Source organism: Balaenoptera physalus (genome assembly GCF_965194825.1).
Source record: "Balaenoptera physalus genome assembly, chromosome: 7".
NCBI lineage: Eukaryota > Metazoa > Chordata > Mammalia > Artiodactyla > Balaenopteridae > Balaenoptera > Balaenoptera physalus.
The window spans coordinates 14,841,067-14,866,233 of NC_138886.1; the positions used below are offsets into that span (position 1 = coordinate 14,841,067).

Here is a 25,167-nt window from a genome sequence, read left to right on the forward strand (position 1 = left end):
ACCTCCTGCTCCCTGCTCACATGTATATCTTCTCCCACTATCCATCTCCCCCAGAAGAGTGGTACATTTGTTACAATTGATGACCCTATATTGACATATCATTATCCCCCAAAGACCGTAGTCTACATGGGGGTTCACTCTTGGTGCTATACATTTTACAGGTTTGGACAAATGTATAATGACATGTATCCACCATTACAGTTTTATACAGAGAAGTTTCATTGTTTTTAAGGGCTTCTTTAGTTCTTGTTTATCCTTACTCCTGGGATAGAGCCTTTCAAAAATCCCAAGAGAAAGCTCCTTCTTGGCAAGCCCTGAACTCAATTTTTAACTACTCCAGCCCCGTAAGATTACTCTGTCCAGCTTCTTGGCCTCTAAATCACCACTTTGTGATTAGCTTCTAAGCCACTCAGATACCTCTTTAGAGTCATCAAATGCCTCCAGAAGTAAAGCAGTACCAAACGGTTGGCTCACCTCTCTAGATTTTCCTTCTCTCGAATCTTAGCCTTCCAAGTCTTGGTAGTTCTCAGATGTCTTCAAAAATGATTATTGTTTTTATAATTGATCAAATTGATATAATTTTCTAGTTGTTCTCCATAGGATTGTTGGTCTGAAACAAACTAGTCCTCCATAACCAGAAGCAGAATTCCCTTCCTAAGCACTTTTTGGTAAATCTTTATTTAGCTTTCTTTCATTCAGTCACTCTCTATTGCAGAGGCTCTGGTTGCATTTAAATGTAAATATGTATCTTCACACTGAATTGGGCAGTTATGGCCCCAGAATAGAATTTATGAGGACTGGTATAATTAAGGGAATGTATTAAGCCCTTAAAACTATAGGAATATACCATAGTTATAAAAAATATTTCAGATCTGGGAAAGCAAAATGAACTTGGGATGAGGAGAGACAGAATCGTAAGCTCAGTATTGGAGTCGTGTTCTACCCCACATCTGCCAGGTGTTCCTCTATTCTCCACCTAGAAACCATCCCTCCACTTAATCGAGGGGACCCAGACCTGCCTTTTAATTCAGTAATAGAGATGGGAGACATTCATTAAGAAATATGTCATGCTAGAATTTAAAGGGATGGGGGATGGAGTAATGGGGAAGGAAACTGCCCCAATTTCTACTTCCCCGACACAGAAATTGAAGAGTATCAAGCCATTTTAGTACAAATAAATGATATCACTTTCATAACAGTAGCCAATACACTAGTCTACAGGGTCTACAATCACGTCAGCTTTGGCTACTCTTTTTCCACAATTACATCCAGTGCTAGCACAGAGCCCAACACATGGGAGCTGCTCGTCAAGTATTTTTTGCAAGAGACAATGGTTGGAACTTAGAACCCTCTAGTGCTGTTTCCTTTTTTAAAGCTGGAACCAAGAACAATACACCACCACTTTAACCCTCTTATTTTATGAATGAGAAAACTGTGGTCTATATTTGTTGGGTTATTGCTGAAAGCAGATTATAATAAGCAGACAACAGAACCTTAAAAAAAGCTTTATGATTTAGACTTTGTTACGAAGTTACAAATGTAAAAATAGGTGTACAATACTGTAAGTACATAAATATTCAGAAATACAAGTACACATCCATGCAGATCATTTTACCTAAGAACATGGATGAAGGACACTTGGGAGTTATTGAAGGAAATTTTGAGTAAATCATCCAGGAAGCAGAGGAAGCTGCATTCCCTAATGTGCCCTCTGGTGTCCTGGGAAGATTATAAGAGCAGATTCTTCCACATTTTTTCTTTTGCAGTGAGTTTGAGAATGTTGGTTAAAGTGATTTAGTACAGGCAAACCTTGTATTTTCTTATTGGATGGTTGCCTTCCACTGTTTTGATAAAATTGTCTCTAACTACCTTCCAAGGGAGAATCATCTGCTATCAATGTTTGCCCATTGTCATTTAAGCACATGGAAATGTGGGCTTAAAAGAGAAGATTATATTGAAGTCAAATGTCAAGTCTGATTTTTGAAATGGAAACACCTATTGCTGTCTGGGGTAATTATCAAAATGTGGATCCCAACAAAGTAATTTTATTTCAGCCAGCGCCTGTAAGTTCAGATCAGGAAGTGGGTGAAGACTGACTTTTTCTTTTTCTTTATTAGATTCTCTGTGGAGAAAAAATAAAATAAAACCCCTCATTTTAAATTTGTATCAAATGATACTTTGCTGACATATTATCTGCAGAAATCAATGCAGCAGCGCCCTGGCTAATTTGGAGTGGAGTTGTTTTGCAACAATTTAGAACATAGCTTGGGAATGAGCTATTCAGCCAGCCTGCATTAAAATTAATTTGATAAAGTGTACATTAGCACCCTTGACAGTTCTCTGAGCATAGATTTTAATAGATCAGGGTACAGGGGGCTTGGCCAGTAAAATAAAAACCGCTTCTCCGAGATGGAGAGAGAAATTTGCCATCTCACCCTCCCATACTGTGGGACTAAACCCTTCAGCAATCAGCACAGTACATCAAATTTAAGAATCTTTAAATATTAAATATCAGTGTGCACCATGGAACGTAATAAACCCACTTTTCAAATAATGTTTCATTCCCCGACATCAAAATGTGTGAGGAGTTTTCTTTTAAATATACTGTAGAAGTTAATTAAGTTCACTCAAGTTTATGGCATGGATTCACTAAGACTACATTGGGATATTTACGACCCACCCAGAACGCAACTCAGTAAAACTTTTGATATGTTGATAAGTGATAAGGATGTCATTTGAGGTTTATTTTTTAATAATAATTTAATTGTCATTGTAAAATGCCTCATAGTTAGGACAGATTAAATTGCCACCAAAACCATTACTAAAATTCATAACCTCTATAAATGTAAAGAGTTTGCTGCTGTATCATAAATAACAGCACTTGTTCCAGGAAAATGAGGTGCCTGAAATAAATTAAGGAAACAAAAACATATAAATGCATTAGATTGCAACAATTTCTGGTTGCTGATGGGAACGCAGCCCAGTGGGGAGGTGGATTCTTTTACTGAGCAAGGGTTACATATGATCTCAATAAATCTTGGGTCCTGGAGGATTTCTTTGGTGTTATTTACCTTATTGGCACATTTGGAGGGCGCTGCCTCTCTTGAGTGAGGAAGAGCAAGAGAATCTGCGAATTGGAAGAAATTATATCACTAGCAAGGTGACCTTATCCAAATTGCACGGTCTTCTTGAGTTTCATGTTTCTTGTCTGCAAAATGGGATCACATTTTCCAATTGTTTTGAGGGCAGAGAGACAAACTGAGTTTTCTCATGGGGTCCTTTTTTGTTCTAATATATCCGCTAGACGAGTCTGAATAGTCACTTTCCTTGGGAAGCCTTTTTCGATTTCTCAAGTAGGACTGGACCTTCTCTTTCTGCCATTCATCTAATGCCATTCGCCATGGGGTTGTTATCATCACCATCATCATCATTTTATTTAAAAAAAATAATAGTTATTTTATTTTAAAACAGTTTCACACTCACAGAAGAACAGGAAGAATAGTATTGAGAACTCTCGTACGCCCTTTGTCTAGAGATTCCATTTAAGTTTTGCCAGTTGTCCCAATATCTTCCTTTTTAATAGAAAGGATCAGTCCAGGATCATGAGTTGCATCTAGTTGTCAGGTCACTCTAGTCTTTTTCAGTCTGAATCTGTTTCTTGGTGTTTCTTGACTTCTATGACCTTGAAGTTTTGTAGACTATAGGCCAGGAATTTTGAACAATGTCCCTCAATTTGAGTTTTTCATGGGGCTGTTATTAAATGCTCAGAGACTGGTTTTGCTCATGAGGGTAGGAGCCACTCAAGGTCAGAGTCTGGGCTGTTCATCTTTGTAACCCCTGTACCCAGCATACTACCAGACATATAGTAGGTGCAAAATGGATCTCAATGGGATAAGTATACCAATATATCCCTTGGTATATTTAAAAAATATGATTTCATATGTTTAGGGGAAAGGTACAGGCTCTGTGAAAGAAATTCTCTTAAATTTTCTAATTTCACCTTTTGGTACATGACAATTCAGTGTCGGGGCAAAGTTGGCTTGGTGTTGGAATGGGTGGCTTTTAGGAATAGCTGGGGTAGAATATTGAAGAGAAGGACTGGCTGATTTATCCACAGAACTAGCACCTGTCTTAAACATACTGAACTGATAAACAATGCAGCTGCTGTGGAACTCACACAGAGAAGTAAACATGGAGGCCATGTGTAATTCACTGTCTGTGTTTTATTAGAAATTTTAAAGAAAATTACAGGAGAAGCAGAAAAGTGCTTCTGATCACTGAAGCCATGGATAGATTTCGTACTCATCTTGGCTCAGAGATATTACCTGGGCTGATTTCTGCTCTTGAAAGAACTCCAGGATTTTACACAGTGGGGAAGAAGAACCAACACTGGGTTGAGAGCTGAAAGATTTGGATTTCAGTTTTGACTCAGCTACTTTCTTTCTCTGTGATCTTGAGAAGGTGACTTTCTCTCTCTGGACCTCAGTTTCCTCACATGTAAAATGAAGGGGGTTGTGGTGATCCATATGTTTCCTTCCATCCCACGTAGAGCACTTATCTCTGGATAACCAGCTGGCTCTGAGGGATGGGACACCTGTCAGGTCATTTCTGGGGAATTAGAATATGAGGTCATTCAAGTTGGGAGGTAGAGATGACCCAGCATTTTCACTTTCTCATAGCTGAGTTCTCACTGTTCTTTCGAAGTCACAGCCAGACTAGAGAATGATTATAAACTTTTGAGACATACAGGATAAAAGGAGACTGAGCAAAAATGAGAAAGTTTAACTTCCTGGCCCTTGCAGCCAATTACAGCACATACCCTACAAGTCAGGCGTCTCCGCTGTGTTTAACAACCCAGCAGGAAATAGCCTTGAAGAGACTTCACAATCCCTCTCTCAGACATGAAGTAAAACAAAAGATTCCTTATTAGTGGGTTGAAATCCTAGGGACAGTAACCAGGAAAAAATAATAAAGTTATAAAAGTTCTTTCCTTTTTAATAGAATTTTGTGTTAGTATTGTAAATTAATGTAAATGTCACTTTAAAAGAGAATACAGAATAGAATCCTAATAAAGTTGGATAGCACCGCAGGGGTGGTGAGTAAATTGGGAGAATATCTGATTAGATTTCAAATGTTGCTTTTTAATTTGTGGGACTTCTCTTCTCCCAGTTTATTAGATGTGCTGATTCAGAGTGAGTTTCCTGGGCTTGAAGGGGCTACATCTCACTTCTAATTCCATATTAACCAGTAGATCACAGAGATTACTGTTTAGCATTTGTGTAGGTTCTGTTTTTGCAAGTGTTTTGAATTATTAGTGAATTCCTTTGAGAAAGTCAAATGGAAGGTTTAGCCAACAAATGACCTGCAAAGAATCTGAAGCCGAGGGAGGTTAAGCAAACCATGGAGAACAATGACAAACAAATGAAAGCAGATCGATTTCCTGGTATGTGTCTATCAGGGCTGGTCCAGCTTCTGGAAGGTGGAGATTGGCCCTCACTCATGTATCTCATCAAGCATATCTATACCATGACCTTGTAATAAATACTGATGGAGTTAAAGGTTCTGCCAGCATTAGGTTATAGAAACATCTTTTACTGGGAACTTTTTAATAGCAGAGAGATTCACATAGACAATTTACATTTGAGACTTTGCTAATCCCACCCTCACTTACATCTCATTAACCTCCCAAAAACCAGGAGCCCTGGGGGGCAGCCTTCTTCATAATTACTGGAAAATATACCTGGCAGCAGAACCAGGACATTAGAGGTCTAGTTCTGACTTAGCCACACACTAGCTGGGTGACCTTGAACAAGTCTCTCCTTTGCTGTGATCCCCATTTTCCTTATCTGGAGGAGTGGGTCAGACTAGATCCAATGTGTCCCATCCAACACTGGTCCCATGAGATACTTCTTGATAAAAGGGCTCTGTGGCTAGGGATGTTTGGATAAAGATGTGAACCATACCCACCTCTAAGAGATGCACAACACACTCCAGTACGTTAAAGACTGTGAAAAGGCCAGAAGCAAAGAAATCTGTTTGGTAGCTATTGTTACCAAAATGTATATGATCTAAGGACTCTGTTTCTGAGAAAAACCCATTGACATCCTTTAGATGTTTTGTGGAGCTTTCTTTGGTAGAGCATCTCAAAGAGCTTGTCCAACTCTGATATTTATTGTTTTTGGGTGACTCTCTTTTACAGATAAGAAAAACCTGAGACACAGAGAGAACAAATAACCAGATCAAAGACACACATGAACAGGTAGTTAAACCCCTGTTTTAGAATCTTAATAGGAGTTCCTTTCTTTGACAGATTTTATCCTACAAGCAATGGAGAACCACATGGCCTATCTATTCCATGTGGCCATATTTACATTTAAAACTGTATTTCAGTGTCTAATAGGTCCAAGGCTGCCTCATTGAGCAGCCTTCATTGAGCCTTCATTCATTCATTCAAGAGCCTTCACTGAGGAAGACCATCTTGGATATAGGGTAGGGTCTGGGCAAGAATGACAGTCAGGCTTAGGATAGAATGCAGCCCTTGTGTGTCCAGAGTGGGGTTTTCTGTCTCTCCCAGGTTGAGTTAGGTAGAGTTTTTGTACATATATCTCTATTGAGGCTCTTCTGCATGTTCTTTTTAAATGATATATTTTAAATATATGCATTTTCTAGATATCCCTTTAGAATTCAGGGTTCTTAGAACAATGTCTGGCACATAGATGATACTCAGCATCATTCTGAGACTGGATGAGTGAATGAATGAATGAATGAACAAATAAACAAATACATAAAATGCTAATTGGAACTCTAAACATTTTAAAGCCATGTGTCCACTGTCCCTGCCTGGGACATTGAACAGGATCAAAACAACTTTGCCCGATTATCTGAGCCCAAGCCGACTTTTATCTCAGTTGTCCACTCTGGATCCCACAGTCTTCTGCTATTTTTCAGTTTTGTTTTTAACTTTTCCTGGGGCCATATTTTACCTTGGAGATATTTTCCAGTAACACAACACATTGATCCTAAGGACAGACAAGGTCTTTCTTGGCTGTGTCTCCTTTTCTAAGGAAGGATTTGTTTGTTTGTGTTTCTACGAAATTGAAGCCATCCAAAAAACTATATCTGGTGGGACGACATTGTGTCAGAAAATAATACTAGGTACCGAGGACATGACGATTAGTGAAGTAAATAGAGGAAGAAAAGGTCTTGGAATTCAAACTCAGTCTTGGAGGTCAGGGAAGGATTTATGGAGGAAATGAGGGCTACACTGAGATCTGAAGAATAAATAGGAGTTAACCAGAAAAAAAGGTAACTGGAAGCGTTACAGACAGAAGGAAGAGCAGGCAAAAAATCCTGAATGTGAGAAAAACAAGTTACATTTGGGGAACTCAAAGGTGTTCGATATGGCTGGAGTAGAGAGAGTGAAGGAGAAGGTGAGAAGGCTGGAGCCATAAGCCCTGAGCTGATAACAGAGTGAACTGCATGCCTCGTTTGGGTGTATTTGTGGGCACTGGTGGGGAGGGCCCTGGAGAGTTTCAAGCAGGTATATGATGAGAACGGATTGGCACTTTAGAATAGGTTGAGCAGATCTACGTTCTGGCTGCAGAGGGGATGCTAGATTAAGGCAAGACAAAACTCAAGGAGCCTAATTAGGAGCTTGCTATAGTCACTGAAGAAACCACTGTGTTATGGGCTAGGGCAATGATAGTGGGAATAAAAAACTGTTTGGCTTTGAGTTTTTTAAGGAAGCTGAATCAATTTGATGATTAATTAAATGTGAGAGATGAGTGAGAGAGATGAATTAAATATGAGTCCCAGCTTTGTGGCCTGACAACTGGGTGAGAATTGATAGACACCATTCATTGATAATGGCAAAACCAGAGGAGGAATAGGTTTTAATATTGGGGATTTTATGAGCTGGGGTCTAAGTCATATATTCTCTTCCTCTTCAAAACCATTTGTCAGGGGCTGTTACTACTTACTTGTGTAAAGAATTTACCAGTCAGTATATAAAGCACAATATATAAAAAGGAATTTGGATTCCATACATAGAAAAGAGCCTATTTATACAACTGCGTATCTATCTACAAATGGGTTGGTGGGGCTAGCCCAATACAAATGAAGCATTAGCCGTATTTTGAAACAATTAATGGCTCATCAAGTTTTGTACGTGAGGTCACTTGTACCTTTGGGTTAAACAAAATAATAAACATAATTTAGAGAGTACTTGTGAGCCATTTGGGTTTTATGTATTTTTGATGAGTTGGAAAAATAGTGGAACTTCTGCTTCAGTATTTTACCTCACAACTAATGTGTTGGTTTCAGGGAGGAACTCTTTAACCCAAGTGTGACTGGGCTGTTTGAAATTCATCTAGATGCATGTGACCAGAAGGCTGAAGAAACTTAGGGTAGGTGATATAAGGCACTATTGGGGAAATTTGGGATATTTTCTCCTGAGAAGTAGAAGATGCAAAGAGAGAAGGAGTGAGTGTTCATAAACATACAAATGGCTCTTGTAGGGAGGGTGTGGTTGAGGTTTCTAGATGGTAAAGTGAGAGACAGGAGCAGTAGAGTTGGATATGGATGGGCTCCTGGCTCAGACATGAGGTAAGTGTGTGACCTTGGCAAGTCCTTCAACTATCCTGAGGCCAGTTTCTTCATCTATTAAATGGAGATAATAATTATCTCCATTGCAAAGCTGAATTGGGTAATAAAGAGAATGTGATCACTTGTCAACTCCTATAATTTTATACTTCTACCACCTTAAGCTAATTCATGTCATTTATCTTCTTCTTTCAGACATCATTGCAAACATCCTTATGACATCTTACATCTATGACTTAATCTTACCCTAACTGAACTCTTGGCCTCTTGTCTTGCTCTCTCCAACCACCAACTGTGCTTTTCACAGAATGATTGTTCTAAATCACAGGGTCTTTCTAAACACATGATCATGTTTTCCACTGGTTAAAACTCCTCCAAAAAGCTCCCTTTAGCTATAAAGTCCAAACTTCTTAGTATATGTTCCAAGTCCCTGAATTATCAGGACCCTCAACTTGTCACTCAAATCACCAGCTTGGGTTTCTGTCATATCAAATTATTGGTGGTTCCCCAAACTTGACTGTATTTTTCAGACCACTGTGCTTTTTCTCAAATTTTCCCTTTATTTGGCATTTCCTTACCCCTTCCCTTTTCCACCCTCACACCAACATCAAATATCTACTGTGACAGAGAATATATGATGTTTCAATACACCAATTTCATTCTACCCCTGGGAGACTACATTTCCCAGCCTTCCAGCATTTAGGGGGTGTCATGTGTTTGAATTCTAGCCAATAGAATGTAAGTGCAAGTAATGTTTGCTACATAGGATGCTAAAACCTTCTGTGCAAACCTTCACTAAATGTCTCTTTTCCCTCGTCTCTGGGCCCAATGCAGGTGATCCAGAGGAGGACACTAAGGCATCAGAAGACGGTGGAGGCATTCCGTGGAACAGGCTTGGATACCTGAATGTTTACATGGAGCCCAGATCCTGGTCAACAGTCAACGAACTATAAGAGGAATAAGCTGTAAACCTTTATTATATTAAGCCAGTGATATTTGAGGGTGATTTGTACAGCCTTTAAATTGCCTTCAACAGTTATACCTCCTCAGCTTTCAAGATCTCTTCCAAGGATCCTTGTTTGGGTACCAATCTCTGATCTAACGTTTTCCCTTCTGTGACAAGTCCTTCAGCCCCTCTATAATTTGCCAATTGGTGGTAACGATACCCTTCAGTTTATGGTGTTGATTGAAGATTAAGTGAGATAACCCATGCAAAATATCTGGACAAAAGTGAATACAGCATAAACGCTAGCTTTCATTATGATCTCCAAAATTATTCCAACCCCGAGACTCCATAATTGATGATTTTCAAAACTCAGAGTCAACAATCCTGAGAAATGGCCTTAAATGTTTCCCCCACAGTTCTGATGAAACAGTTTTAGGATACAGGCTGTAAGAAATCCATGGAATGTTAGGGATTACTAAAATCGCCGGGAATGCCTTTCATAAAAACAATCTGATGAAAAGACAAGTTAGATTGAATGACCATCAGGGTGTGATCCTGGAGCAGAGATGCTGAAGCAGCAGTTACGAGGAGGAGTCAGGCACCGAAGACGAAAAACGTCATGAGACCAAGTGTTACTGTTATCCTTAGTTGGCTCAAAACTTGGTCACTGAAATAACACGGACCACTAACCATCTGTTCCCTCAAAGCCATAACTCATGCATTTCATGCTCTTCCAATCTAGGGCTTAAAAAATCCCTACCGACTAATTGTATCCAGCGCTGTCATTTGTTATGTATTCTCTCAACACTTATTGGGATGTTTTGCTAGCTGTCCAACCAAAGTTGTAATTAACTCAGTTTCCATGGTGTCACGGAAAAGGCACGGCCTTTGACATAAGACAGAGTTGCATGGAATCCTGGATTCAACCCTTATTACGTATCTGAAAATGAGCCATTTACTTTACCTCCCTGAGCCTCAGTGTCACTACCCACAAAATGGGGGTAACGACATGTATCTTGCTATATTTATGTAATAATTGGACATAATTAACACAAAGTGATTCGCACATGGTAGGTATTCAATGAATACTGATACTAGGATATATGTCTATCAATATCTATAGATATCCATAGATATATTTTTCTCTTCTCCCGTTTAGATTCTATGGAGTGGAATGCTGAGATAGCTAAATATTATAAGGCTTATGCTATAAACAGTCATGCAGAGCTTTGCTCATAACATCTTCAAAATATTTCAGAACAATATTCTGTGCGCTGAGTGCTTCAATATGAATACCAATATATACGCTCCTTTACATATCACCATTTATTGGATTTAACTATGAGCAGCAGAGACCCACAAAGTAGTGATTTAAATTAAATTAGATTATTTATTCTCTTTCATGTAAAAGAAATCTGAAGATAGATGGTTTTTATGGCTGGTATAATGCCACCAAGGTATGATCAAGTATACAGGCTTCTATCCTTCTCCTTTACCATCCTAGGATATTAATTTCATCCTCAGGCAAGTCCACAGTTATATATAGTGTCTAGGTCTTTGACCATTACATTCGTAATGCAAGTTGTAAAAACTGCAAAGGCCGAAAGCTTGTAAGATGAATCAGCTCTCCTTAAGTGGCACTTTCTGGAACTTTCACAAAGCACTCACTTGCATCTAGAACTTGGTCATATGGCTGCAACTGGCTGCAAGGGAGTCTAAGGAATGTAGGCTTTTATTTCTGGGTTTCAGTGTGCCAAATTAAAAAGTTGGGTTTCCATTAACTGAAAAGAAATAAGAAAAGACATGTTAAGGGAAGATGGTGAGAAAGACTGGAGGAAACTGGAAATATAGCCCAGCAGTTGTTAAGAGGTTTTAACCCAGGGACCAACTCCAGCTGGAGCAGAGCGGTGAGTGGGCTACTAGAGCCATAAATAAGGACCCTGTGGAACAGTGCCATGTCTGGTGGCCCCCTGGGTGAAAGTTGAAGATGGTGACGGTAGTCATACCATGGGTTTGCTCTCCTTGGCTTAACCCAGAGGAGTGACAGGATTTCAGCCTGAGTACTATTGGAAGAGTAGGTATTTTCACACAGTCATGATGGCAAATATTTGTGCTTTTCACTGCATCTTGAAAAATGTTTTCCAAATCATTTTCTTATTTAATCCACTCCCCCAAAAGATGGAATATGCAGAGATGATTATAATCTGCATTTGGTAGTTGAGAAAATAAATTCAACTGGGGGAAATGCATACGGTCACGTAGCTATCAAGTAGCAGAGCTAGGCTTTAAACTTCAGCCTCCTGGCTTTAAGTATGGAGCTATTTATACTGGACTTGACAAGCACTTAGAAGCAGTTGTCTTTGGGGTCAGACAACTGTAGGCTTGAATCCATGCTCTACCCTTGTGCGATCTTTTTGTTTTTAAATGCATAGTATTCACTTTTTGGGGGTATACAGTTCTGTGAGTGTTAACACATGCATAGATTCTTGTAAACACTACCACAAACAGGGTATAGTACATTTCAAACATCTGAAATAATCCCCTTGTGTGGGCCTTTGGAAGGCTTTGCTGTGCAACTAGTGGGATGTTTCTGCCTATGTTACTATTGATAGCCAGAGTTCAAGATGACAGTGAGGAGCCATCCCATTATGAGTATATGATAGGTATGTGGGCCAGGAAGATTTGGGCTGCCAGTGACACAGAGTATAAACAAGGATGGCTTGAGGCCAAAGGGCACATCTTATCCCATCTTATAATGAGAAGTCCACAGGTAGGGTGGGTTGCAGGTGCTCCTGGTCCACTTCTCTGTGATGCTCTTGGCTCCATATATTGGCTACAGATGTTCCAGGTGTCACTTTCAGACACAGTCAGAGGCATAAAAGTATCATCTTCTGCTTTTTCCTTCTTAGGAATAAGATAGCCTTGTCTAAAAGCCCCAGGGCAGAGCATCCTTTTCATGTATCAATGACCAATATTGAGTCACACGTCTTTTGGTTAACTAAGCATGGGCAAGAGGAAAAGGATTCCCCTGATTGACTTATGCTACTCAGGGTACCATGACTAGGGCTGGGATGGTGCCAACTTCCCATGAAGCATGTAATTAATTGTATGGTGGGTTCTGGTAAGACGTGGGAAGTGGTATTTTGGATAATGAGTAGGCAACAAACAGGAAGTACACAAGTAGGTTCCTACTGACAGCTCACTTCCCCTTGCCCTAGACCACTGCATCCCTGTCTGAATCAGCACAGGAGTCAACTAGCAGCCAACTGGAACCTTTCACTCTGATTAGCGCACGTGTGTGTGTGTCTGTGAGAAAGACAGCAAGGAGAGAGAGATGAGAAAACAACTGCTAGGAACAGTAGTTGCAACATCCATTACCCTACAGTGACAAGAGTATCTTTTTTTTTTCTTATTGTAAATAAAATTAAAATCCCACCAGAAAGCCATTAGTCACGAATCTCTGTATCTTTCCATTTTGTAGTTCCAGTCAGACAATTATTCCAAATCCAAGCAAGGTCAAAAAGAAGGATTAGTTGATTTGGGATTAAAAATATATATGTATAATTTATTCAAGTATTTCCTTTTCATTAAGTAAGTTGCAGAATAAAGCTGCTGTATAATTAGAGCATAAATGACTCATCAGAGAGGTTGAATGTTATTTTCCTTTTATTTTTCATTAGGACTTTGCAGTGGTTGGTTGGTAGGGGGCAAACATTTCCAACAAGTTCTAAAACAGTGTTTTATGGGTTTTCATTTAGTGCTGACAAAGGATGGACACAAAGCAATAAGATGTCTTAACAGAGGTCAACTAGCAAATCAGCATCAACTTCAGGACTGGGATAGTTATCTTGATTTACAATCCATTTAATCTAGTCTATTCTCTTGATCACTTTCAAAGAGTGTTCATCAGTATATGGGCTCCTTGAGAACAGAAGCTGCGTCCTATTCACCTCTATGTCCCCAAGGATGGCCGACCATAGTAAGTGCTCAGTGGACATTGGCTGAACTGCACTTAGAAATGTCACATAGGTGTCCTTGCTATTTGAGATTCTGTGCCTATTTTAACCTTAGTGTATTTTTGCACAGATGAAAATACATTTATTTCCCACACCTGTTCTTTTCATTGCATCTGCCTCAGTAACGTAGAAAGTCAAAGCAATGGGGGAATCAATGAATAGGAAAATATTTATTTTTATGTGGCAGGATGGCAAATAGGTTTTGGAAAGACTGAAAATTACCACCCATTAATGCTGATAGGGCAAACTGAAGGAAGGAATTGAATGATCTGCCCATGGCCACCAAGAACACAGTAGGCCAATACCAGAATTGTAGTTAATTGAAGAAGGATGTTCTATTGCCAGTGTCATGTGGTATGGTTTGGGGTGTGAACTCTCCAAGGAAAGTTCTCAATTAAAAGATGCATCCTGTCTATTGATACCTGAAATTTCACCATTAACATTTGGTCCCGTATTAAGTTTTTAATTTGACATTACATTTATATAATGTTTTTCAGTTTACAAACTACTTTAGACTTTATACATTGTTTCATTTGATCCTCAAAGCAGCAGGAAGAAATTGGTAGGGGCAGGCATAATTAACCTATCTTGGAGATTAGGAGACTAAATTTCAGAAAGGAAGCCAAGGGGCCTTGAAAGCTATGAGTCTGTTGGCTTCAAATTAACCAACCCTTTGTTCACTGCCCCCCATACCCTGTGAACCTTCCCTATTTCCATTAGTTGGTATTAATTCTTCCATGATCTGTGTTATAGTACATCTGATAGATCCTGCTACTATTTGACTGGTTCTGCTTTGTTCTTAAAGAATCTCAACACTTCTAAAGAACTTAAAGTTGGTCTGGTCCAAACAGACATCTGATGCTTGAATTCCATCTATATTATCCTTTGCAAGGAGTCGGCCGGGCTCCTTGAATACTTCTGTTCACAGGGATCTCACTACCTCTCCAGATAGCCTGTTTCCTTAAACAGCCCTCTTACAAAATTCTCCATTTTAGATCAATTTCTGTCTCCCTGGGAGAATATGAACTCTTTACAGACAAGGCTGGGTGTCCTTATCATTCCTGTATCTCATCCACTTCCTCCCATTGTAGCAGGAGCTGAATAGAAGTTTGTTGAATGAATAAATCAGTAGATGAACGGTTGGCTGAATTTCTAATAAAAGCTTCAAACAGTTCTGTCTAGTATCTTTTAGAAGCTATTGACCTGACACCCAAGGTGTTTTTAGTTGCTAATTTATTTTCCTCTGGTTGGGGTTTTGGAATTTCTAATGCAAATATTTTTGAAATACAAAGCACAAGCCATGGGTCTGGCCTCTCATAAACTGGATGCATATCAAAACTGAGTGCAAGGAGATGCGAGATACGGAAGTGTAATAATATAGGAGCAGCCAGCAGCAGGGAGATATAAACTGATAACTGGCTGCAGGGAGATAACAGCTAAGTCAGGGGGAAGACAGGGATGTTGCTTCGTACTGGAAAGCAGCAAACAACAGAATGATTAGTTGGAGGTGGCAGGACATGGTAGGAAGGCAGGGGGGGACATCCTAGCAGTTAAGCTCCTGCAGGCTGGCACAGCCTGCACTGTGATTTCAGCTCTACTCCTTACCAGCTGCCTGGCCTTGGAAAAGCCACCTCCTTCCTCTACCATCCAGTTTCCTATATAGAAACTAGAGATTAAATGAGTTAATGCATAAAAAGCACCGAGGACATCAGTGCATGGCGTGTAAGTTATGCTTGCGACGGGACTGGTGGTCAGGCAGCCTGGATCCTAGCCCTGCGTCTGTCTCTAGCTAGCTGCGTGACTTGATCTCCATGAGTGCTTGTCCCAAGTCATCCGTAACGTGAGGACGATAATGCACTGCATGGAATGGCTATGGTGATTAAATGAGGTAAATACATTATCCTGCTCATTAGCTAGTTGTCAACTGCTCTGAGATTCAGATAAGGTCATTAGAACCCCCTCATTCTTCATCTTGTGGATACCCAAGCCTTTACCAAGATACCTGGGAATTCCTGGAGCGCTTACGTCCCTAGCACCACCTGGGACTCAGAGCTCCTGCACTGTTGAGAACTGACTTTCTCTGGCATCATGTCTCCCCTGAGGTGAGGCTCAGCTTCTTCTTTGATTTTTAGAATAATCACAACTAGTCCTCACTCCAGGTACTTGTGAATTAGGTAGACACTGCTAATGACTTGAAGGAGTGTGTGTGTGTGTGTGTGTGTGTGTGTGTGTGTGTGTGTGTGTGTGTTGGGGGATGGGGAAAAGCCACATCCACAACTTTCAGCCTCCCACCATGTATATGGCCTTCCTCACACCCAGACTGTCAAGGAAATCCCAAATTATTCTTTTTTATAAAGAGCAATTGATCTCTTCCTCAATTGCTGTTTTGGTACCAGCTGATATTCAAGTGTGTGGTCCCATCTTCCATCCTACGCATTTACTAAGAGACTTTTCCAAATAAAGAAAGCCCCCTTTTGATTGTCTCCCAAGGTAACTTGTCAGTCTATAAAATTTGATTAGGTTTTCTGTAACTGTTACTTCACCCACATTCATGTTCAGTTAAATAACCCTCACTCCTGGTCTCTTCCTTCCGCCTGGTGAGATGCCATCACATCTATGAATCCTGCTCCCTGAAGAATGGAGAAGTATCATCCTGAACACTGAAAACAGAGCACCGTTCAGCCACTTCCCACAGGAAGCCAGGATTAAAGTCATCCAAACTTGCACTGAACCCTGACTCAGGCCCGGCTGACACTGATAACACAGGAACTTACTCTGAACTGAGGATCTAAAAATGTTCAAGGAACAAAGGAACCAATCAGGCAATAAATACATGAAGAGGAGTTATCCAAGTGCAGAGGAAAAAAGGAAGGAAAAAAACTGGTCTGAACATTTCTCTCCAGGCTCTGACACCACCCCTCTTACCATGCTCTGATAACTCCCCAAAGGCCAAACTTCCCATCCATGCAAGGAAGAAAACAATTGGCCAGATTTCTTTTTTTCTAAGAAGGAAACAACATTTCTATCTGTTTTACAAAATTTTTGGAAGGTGAGCAGGTTTAAAGAGAATAAATGGAGGTTTTAGAATGAGAGAGACCTGTGCATCCATCTGTAACCTGCCATCATGACCTCCATAGAACAATTCTCCAAAACAGTGAACTTTCATGCATTCAGCTAAATGTGAATCAGCACTGAGAGCCAGACACTGCACTAGGCTCCATGAGTTCTGAAGACACAGACAGTCCCTGCCATAGTGGTACTTATACCTTAAGCAAATAATCATATAAATTACTATGATTATTTTAATGCATATCTTGGAGGAGAACCACAGGCTTCCATCAAAGTACAGTAGGAGGACCTGACCTAGTCTGAGGGGCCAGGGAAGGTGTGTACAAGGAAGGAACGTCTGAGTTGACATCTCTGGTTAACTGAATGTGCCAACGTCACTAGGCTCAAATATCCAGTTACTGAAACACACGTTACTCTGGGTGTTTCTGTGAAGGCATTTTGTAGGTGTGGTTACATCTATCATCAGTTGACTTTATGTAAAGGAGCCATCCCCGAATAATGTGGGTGGGCCACACCCAATCAGTTGAAGGCCTTAAGAACAAAAACTGAGGTTTCCAGAGAGGAAGGAGTTCTGCTTTAAGACTACAGCATCAACTCCTGCCTGTGTTTCCAGTCTGTCAGCTGCCCGATAGATTTTGGAATTGCCAGATTACAACTGCAGGAGGCAATTCCATGAAAGACAGATAGATAGATCATAGATAGACAGATAGATAGATAGAAAAAATACAAACACACATGCACACAATTGCCAATTGGTTTTGTTTTTTTGGAGATCCCAACTGATATGTCTAAAGACGTGTAGGATTTAGGTAGGTGAAGAGTGAAGAGAAGTTGAGGGAGGAGTTCCAGGCAGAGGGAATGACCTTGTGAAAGTCCTGTTTACCATGTCACACTTCTGTCTTTAATGCCTCCAATGGCCCCTGGTTCTGCTTTTCAAATTCCTCAGAAAATCTGCCTACTTACCTTTCTTGTAGCTACCTTGATGCAACTCCCGGCCCTGCAGGTATTGAATGTCCTGTCCACAACTGAATCAGAGGGAAGTCCAGGGAGACCCTTGTGCAGACAGATAGACCCTTGAGCTTGGAGTCTAGTACTAGTGCCCTGAGTTTAAGCCTAGGTCCCCACTTCTTCCCTGGGAATCCTTGGGCACGTAACTAAGTCTCTCTGGGACTCAAGAGTTGTTTTTGCTGTTCTATAAAATGTGAAAGATAATAATAAGAGTTAATATTTATTGAGCTCTTAATATATTCCATGCACTATTCTAAGCATGTTAATATTGATTCAGTTCATCCCTTCAACAATCCTATGAGGTGAGAACTATTGTTAACCACACTTCATGGATGAGAAGCTGAACAGGTGGGGAGGTGCTCAAGGCCCCGCAGCCCGCAGGTCTCAGGTGCAGGCTTTGAGCTCAGGTGGAGCCCAGCTCTGTACTCTTTGCTCATAATCACCACCAACAATAATCCCTATGTCCCTCACCTTACAAGGCGGTTGTAAGCATTAGCTATCAAAGGGCTTTTTAAAACCCAGAAAGCTTCATGAATGGAGATTATTATCTTACTATTTTTTTCTTCATCTCTGCAGAAGGCTCTGAAATGTTTTCCCATTTGTTTTAAGATTTGCCTTAGTTTTACTGGGTATTTGTTTTCCAAGTGTCAGGCTCTGCAAGATAGCCTTTGATTATGGCATCAATCCCACAAGGAAGACATTTTATCTTTGTTTTAGGGCTGGGGGCACTCAGACAGGTGAAGTGAAAGGCCAGTAACGTGCCCCAGGTCACACAGCTGAGATTTGGACCTGGATTTGTCCGATGGGATAGTCCAAGCTGATAAACACTTCCTAAGCGTCTAACACACGTACCAGCCTCTCTGCCATTCATACTTGATGGGCAGCGTGGTGCCAGTCCCAGTCCTGAATGTCTTCCTCCCTGGATTTTCCACTTTGGAGGAAGAAACAGTTTCATCACCTTTTTAACAAATTTGCATTAATCTTTTTTGAACACACGTTCTCCAGTTATGATTTTGATTTATGGATTTGAGCTGCCTTCTTTCTTCAGCAACGTCTGTGGCTTGCTCCGACGTGGAAACGCAGGGAGCCTCATCTGTGTCCTTCTCCTTCCATCCTCCTGCCCAGCCTGGGGTCCCTTCTTCTTTCACTTGTGTTCTCTCTTCTTTGGATTTGTTTTTCTCTTTCCTCTCTCACATCCCTGCTTGCCTGTCCTTTATCTTGCAGCTGAAGCTCCTGCTGCAATAGGCTCTGAAGCAATTTTGAGGTTCTGCTTGTTTTGGAAATAAACTATCCCTCACACACTCACACACACCTTGTGTCCTCCTAATGGAGTACGTGGTGTGCGTTTGTATGCGGTTCTGGTACAAAAAGGACTGCAGACTCCAGGAGAGACCCAGGCAGATGTTCCAAGAGCAGAGGTGTTTTCATAGAGAGGGCATCTTGTAATTCACTTCAATTTTGTTTTAACTCAGTACCAGTTGACTGCTTACTGTGTGCTTAGACTATACTGAAATTTTTTAAAGCATAAATATCGTGTAGCTCTCTTCATACCAGAATTAATAAGGATACTTGGGAATAGGTGAAGAGATCAGGGGATGAGGAAAATAGAGATAAATGGGATGGATTTTGCAATGCATTCTGGAAAAAACAAAGGGAGCAGCTGCACAGAACGTCCAGGCCATGTCTGCAAGTTTTAAAGAGTGTGGGGTGGTTCTGTGAAAGTGTAGGCATATGGAAGGGGACTGGTGGAGGAGTAAAATCTATGGAGGTTTATAAAATCTCACATACTGTAGAAGAGTATTGAAAAATGAGAATAGGACACTTTGATGTGACTATTTTGATGTTATAAGTTTGCAAACAATCTGATGTGGTCTAAAATAGAAACCTTTAAACCTTCAGCTTTTATTTCTATTGCACAGTAATGTGAAAAGAAATCATCCTCAGCCCATTCCTGATCCTGTCCTTAAATCTTGATTCATGCATAAGATCCACCCCCTTTTTCATGGTGTCTTTAGGTCTCCCCACATCCCCATGTCATGGTTCATCCCTAAGCCTGTAGCTGCCAAACCTCCAATTGGCTATGCCAGAAAGGCCTGCTTAAAGAGTAACACCTGCATGAACAGAGATTCCTTTATAGCCATGCTGAGATGAATAAGGCAAATAAAAATTTCCCAAAGCTTTTATCTACCTGAAGCAACTGAGTTACTCTGTATTTCTTAGCATATGTGAATCTTTCAAGAGAGGCATCAATAAGGAAGCTGTGGCAATTTTTGACTCAAAGTCTACTTTGTCTGATATAAATATAGTTATCTTTGCTCTCTTTTGGTTACTATTTGCAAGGAATACCTTTTTCTATCCTTCTACTTTCAGCCTATGTGTGTTCTTAAATCTAAAGTCTGTCTCTTTTTTTTTTTTTTTTTTAAGATTTTTAGGAATTTCATGTAATGTCTGAAACATTTATATTAACATATTTCCATACAAATAACCCAATGAAAGTTTAGTATTAGTTGTTTTGTTTGTTTTTTTATACTGCAGGTTCTTATTAGGCATCAATTTTATACATATCAGTGTATACATGTCAATCCCAATCGCCCAATTCAGCACACCACCATCCCCACCTCACCGCAGTTTTCCCCCCTTGGTGTCCATATGTCCATTCTCTACATCTGTGTCTCAACTTCTGCCCTGCAAACTGGCTCATCTGTACCATTTTTCTAGGTTCCACATACATGCATTAATATATGATATTTGTTTTTCTCTTTCTGACTTACTTCACTCTGTATGACAGTCTCTAGATCCATCCACGTCTCAACAAATGACTCAATTTCGTTCCTTTTTATGGCTGAGTAATATTCCATTGTATATATGTACCACATCTTCTTTATCCATTCGTCTGTTGATGGGCATTTAGGTTGCTTCCATGACCTGGCTATTGTAAATAGTGCTGCAATGAACATTCGGGTGCATGTGTCTTTTTGAATTACGGTTTTCTCTGGGTATATGCCCAGTAGTGGGATTGCTGGGTCATATGGTAATTCTATTTTTAGTTTTTTAAGGAACCTCCATATTGTTCTCCAGAGTGGCTGTATCAATTTACATTCCCACCAACAGTGCAAGAGGGTTCCCTTTTCTCCACACCCTCTCCAGCATTTGTTGTTTGTAGATTTTCTGATGATCCTCATTCTAACAGGAGTGAGGTGATACCTCATTGTAGTTTTGATTTGCATTTCTCTAATAATTAGTGATGTTGAGCAGCTTTTCATGTGCTTCGTGGCCGTCTGTATGTCTTCTTTGGAGAAATGTCTATTTAGGTCTTCTGCCCATTTTTGGATTGGGGTGTTTGTTTCTTTGATATTGAGCTGAATGAGCTGTTTATATATTTTGGAGATTAATCCTTTGTCCGTTGATTCATTTGCAAATATTTTCTCCCATTCTGAGGGTTGTCTTTTCGTCTTGTTTATGGTTTCCTTTGCTGTGCAAAAGCTTTGAAGTTTCATTAGGTCCCACTTGTTTATTTTTGTTTTTATTTCCATTACTCTAGGAGGTGGATCAAAAAAGATCTTGCTGTGATTTATGTCAAAGAGTGTTCTTCCTATGTTTTCCTCTAAGAGTTTTATAGTGTCCAGTCTTATATTTAGGTCTCTAATCCATTTTGAGTTTATTTTTGTGTATGGTGTTAGGGAGTATTCTAATTTCATTCTTTTACATGTAGCTGTCCAGTTTTCCCAGCACCACTTATTGAAGAGACTGTCTTTTCTCCATTGTATATCTTTGCCTCCTTTGTTATAGATTAGTTGACCATAGGTGCGTGGGTTAATCTCTGGGCTTTCTATCTTGTTCCATTGATCTATGTTTCTGTTTTTGTGCCAGTACCATATTGTCTTGATTACTGTAGCTTTGTAGTATAGTCTGAAGTCAGGGAGTCTGATTCCTCCAGCTCCATTTTTTTGCCTCAAGACTGCTTTGGCTATTCGGGGTCTTTTGTGTCTCCATACAAATTTTAAGATGATTTGTTCTAGCTCCGTAAAAAATGCCATTGGTAATTTGATAGGGATTGCATTGAATCTGTAGATTGCTTTGGGTAGTATACTCATTTTCACAATGTTGATTCTTCCAATCCAAGAACATGGTATATCTCTCCATCTGTTGGTATCATCTTTAATTTCTTTCATCAGTGTCTTATAGTTTTCTGCATACAGTTCTTTTGTCTCCCTAGGTAGGTTTATTCCTAGGTAGTTTATTCTTTTTGTTGCAATGGTAAATGGGAGTGTTTCCATAATTTCTCTTTCAGATTTTTCATCATTAGTGTATAGGAATGCAAGAGATTTCTGTGCATTAATTTTGTATCCTGCAACTTTACCATATTCATTAATTAGCTCTAGCAGTTTTCTGGTGGCAGTTTTAGGATTCTCTATGTATAGTATCATGTCATCCGCAAAGAGTGACAGTTTTACTTCCTCTTTTCCAATTTGTATTCCTTTTATTTCTTTTTCTTCTCTGATTGCCGTGGCTAGGACTTCCAGAACTATGTTGAATAATAGTGGTGAGAGTGGACATCCTTGTCTCGTTCCTGATCTTAGAGGAAATGCTTTCAGTTTTTCACCATTGAGAATGATGTTTGCTGTGGGTTTGTCATATATGGCCTTTATTATGTTGAGGTAGGTTCCCTCTATGCCCACTTTCTGGAGAGTTTTTATCATAAATGGGTGTTGAATTTTGTCAAAAGCTTTTTCTGCATCTATTGAGATGATCATATGGTTTTTATTCTTCAATTTGTTAATATGGTGTATCACATTGATTGATTTGCGTATATTGAAGAATCCTTGCATCCCTGGGATAAATCCCACTTGATCGTGGTGTATGATCCTTTTAATGTGTTGTTGGATTCTGTTTGCTAGTATTTTGTTGAGGATTTTTGCATCTATATTCATCAGTGATATTGGTCTGTAATTTTCTTTTTTTGTAGTGTCTTTGTCTGGTTTTGGTATCAGGGTGATGGTGGCCTCATAGAATGAGTTTGGGAGTGTTCCTTCCTCTGAAATTTTTTGGAAGAGTTTGAGAAGGATGGGTGTTAGCTCTTCTCTAAATGTTTGATAGAATTCACCTGTGAAGCCATCTGGTCCTGGACTTTTGTTTGTTGGAAGATTTTTAATCACAGTTTCAATTTCATTACTTGTGATTGGTCTGTTCATATTTTCTGTTTCTTCCTGATTCAGTCTTGGAAGGTTATACCTTTCTAAGAATTTGTCCATTTCTTCCAGGTTGTCCATTTTATTGGCATAAAGTTGCTTATAGTAGTCTCTTAGGATGTTTTGTATTTCTGCAGTGTCTGTTGTAACTTCTCCTTTTTCATTTCTGATTTTATTGATTTGAGTCCTCTCCCTCTTTTTCTTGATGAGTCTGGCTAATGGCTTATCAATTTTGTTTATCTTCTCAAAGAACCAACTTTTAGTTTTATTGATCTTTGCTATTGTTTTCTTTGTTTCTATCTCATTTATTTCTGCTCTGATCTTTATGATTTCTTTCCTTCTGCTAACTTTGGGTTTTGTTTGTTCTTCTTTCTCTAGTTTCTTTAGGTGTAAGGTTAGATTGTTTACTTGAGATTTTTCTTGTTTCTTTAGGTAGGCTTGTATAGCTATAAACTTCCCTCTTAGAACCGCTTTTGCTGCATCCCATAGGTTTTGGGTCGTCGTGTTTTCATTGTCATTTGTCTCTAGGTATTTTTTTATTTCCTCTTTGATTTCTTCAGTGATCTTTTGGTTATTTAGTAACGTATTGTTTAGCCTCCATGTGTTTGTCTTTTTTACGTTTTTTTCCCTGTAATTCATTTCTAATCTCATAGCGTTGTGGTCAGAAAAGATGCTTGGTATGATTTCAATTTTCTTAAATTTACTGAGGCTTGATTTGTGACCCAAGATGTGATCTATCCTGGAGAATGTTCCATGCGCACTTGAGAAGAATGTGTAATCTGCTGTTTTTGGATGGAATGTCCTATATATATCAATTAAATCTATCTGGTCTATTGTGTCATTTAAAGCTTCTGTTTCCTTATTTATTTTCATTTTGGATGATCTGTCCATTGGTGTAAGTGAAGTGTTAAAGTCCCCCACTATTATTGTGTTACTGTCGATTTCCTCTTTTATAGCTGTTAGCAGTTGCCTTATGTATTGAGGTGCTCCTATGTTGGGTGCATATATATTTATAATTGTTATATCTTCTTCTTGGATTGATCCCTGGATCATTATGTAGTGTCCTTCCTTGTCTCTTGTAACATTCTTTATTTTAAAGTCTATTTTATCTGATATGAGTATAGCTACTCCAGCTTTCTTTTGATTTCCATTTGCATGGAATATCTTTTTCCATCCCCTAACTTTCAGTCTGTATGTGTCCCTAGGTCTAAAGTGGGTCTCTTGTAGACAGCATATATATGGGTCCTGTTTTTGTATCCATTCAGCCAGTCTATGTCTTTTGGTTGGGGCGTTTAATCCATTCACGTTTAAGGTAATTATCGATATGTATGTTCCTATTACCATTTTCTTAATTGTTTTGGGTTTGTTTTTGTAGGTCCTTTTCTTCTCTTGTGTTTCCCACTTAGAGAAGTTCCTTTAGCATTTGTTGTAGAGCTGGTTTGGTGGTGCTGACTTCTCTTAGCTTTTGCTTGTCTGTAAAGCTTTTGATTTCTCCATCAAATCTAAATGAGATCCTTGCCGGGTAGAGTAATCTTGGTTGTAGGTTCTTCCCTTTCATCACTTTAAGTATATCATGCCACTCCCTTCTGACTTGCAGAGTTTCTGCTGAGAAATCAGCTGTTAACCTTATGGGAGTTCCCTTGTATGTTATTTGTCGTTTTTCCCTTGCTGCTTTCAATAATTTTTCTTTGTCTTTAATTTTTGCCACTTTGATTACTATGTGTCTCGGCGTGTTTCTCCTTGGGTTTATTCTGTATGGGACTCTCTGCGCTTCCTGGACTTGGGTGGCTATCTCCTTTCCCATGTTAGGGAAGTTTTCGACTATAATCTCTTCAAATATTTTCTCTGATCCTTTCTCTCTCTCTTCTCCTTCTGGGACCCCTATAATGCGAATGTTGTTGCGTTTAATGTTGTCCCAGAGGTCTCTTAGGCTGTCTTCATTTCTTTTCATTCTTTTTTCTTTAGTCTGTTCCGCAGCAGTGAATTCCACCATTCTGTCTTCCAGGTCACTTATCCGTTCTTCTGCCTCAGTTATTCTGCTATTGATTCCTTCTAGTGTAGTTTTCATTTCAGTTATTGTATTGGTCATCTCTGTTTGTTTGTTCTTTAATTCTTCTAGGTCTTTGTTAAATATTTCTTGCATCTTCTCAATCTTTGCCTCCATTCTTATTCCGAGGTCCTGGATCATCTTCACTATCATTATTCTGAATTCTTTCTCTGGAAGGTTGCCTATCTCCACTTCATTTAGTTGTTTTTCTGGGGTTTTTTCTTGTTTCTTCATCTGGTATATAGCCCTCTGCCTTTTCATCTTCTCTATCTTTCTGTAACTGTGGTTTTT

The 25,167-nt window shown here is 39.5% G+C and overlaps 1 protein-coding gene across 10 annotated transcripts in view; it reads right to left on the bottom strand.

Moving 5' to 3' along the window:
• Nucleotides 1–25,167, bottom strand: part of LOC309664718 (uncharacterized protein) — a 331,041-nt gene that overhangs the window by 274,221 nt on the left and 31,653 nt on the right. Inside the window, exon 4 of one of the 10 annotated variants that reach the window (XR_014266000.1) lies at nt 3,442–4,608. The exons of the other annotated variants lie outside the window; for them this stretch is intronic. The gene's annotated coding sequence lies outside the window, so the exon portion shown is untranslated. Of the gene's footprint in view, nt 1–3,441; nt 4,609–25,167 lie in introns of those variants that run through there. 10 annotated transcript variants of the gene reach the window in all.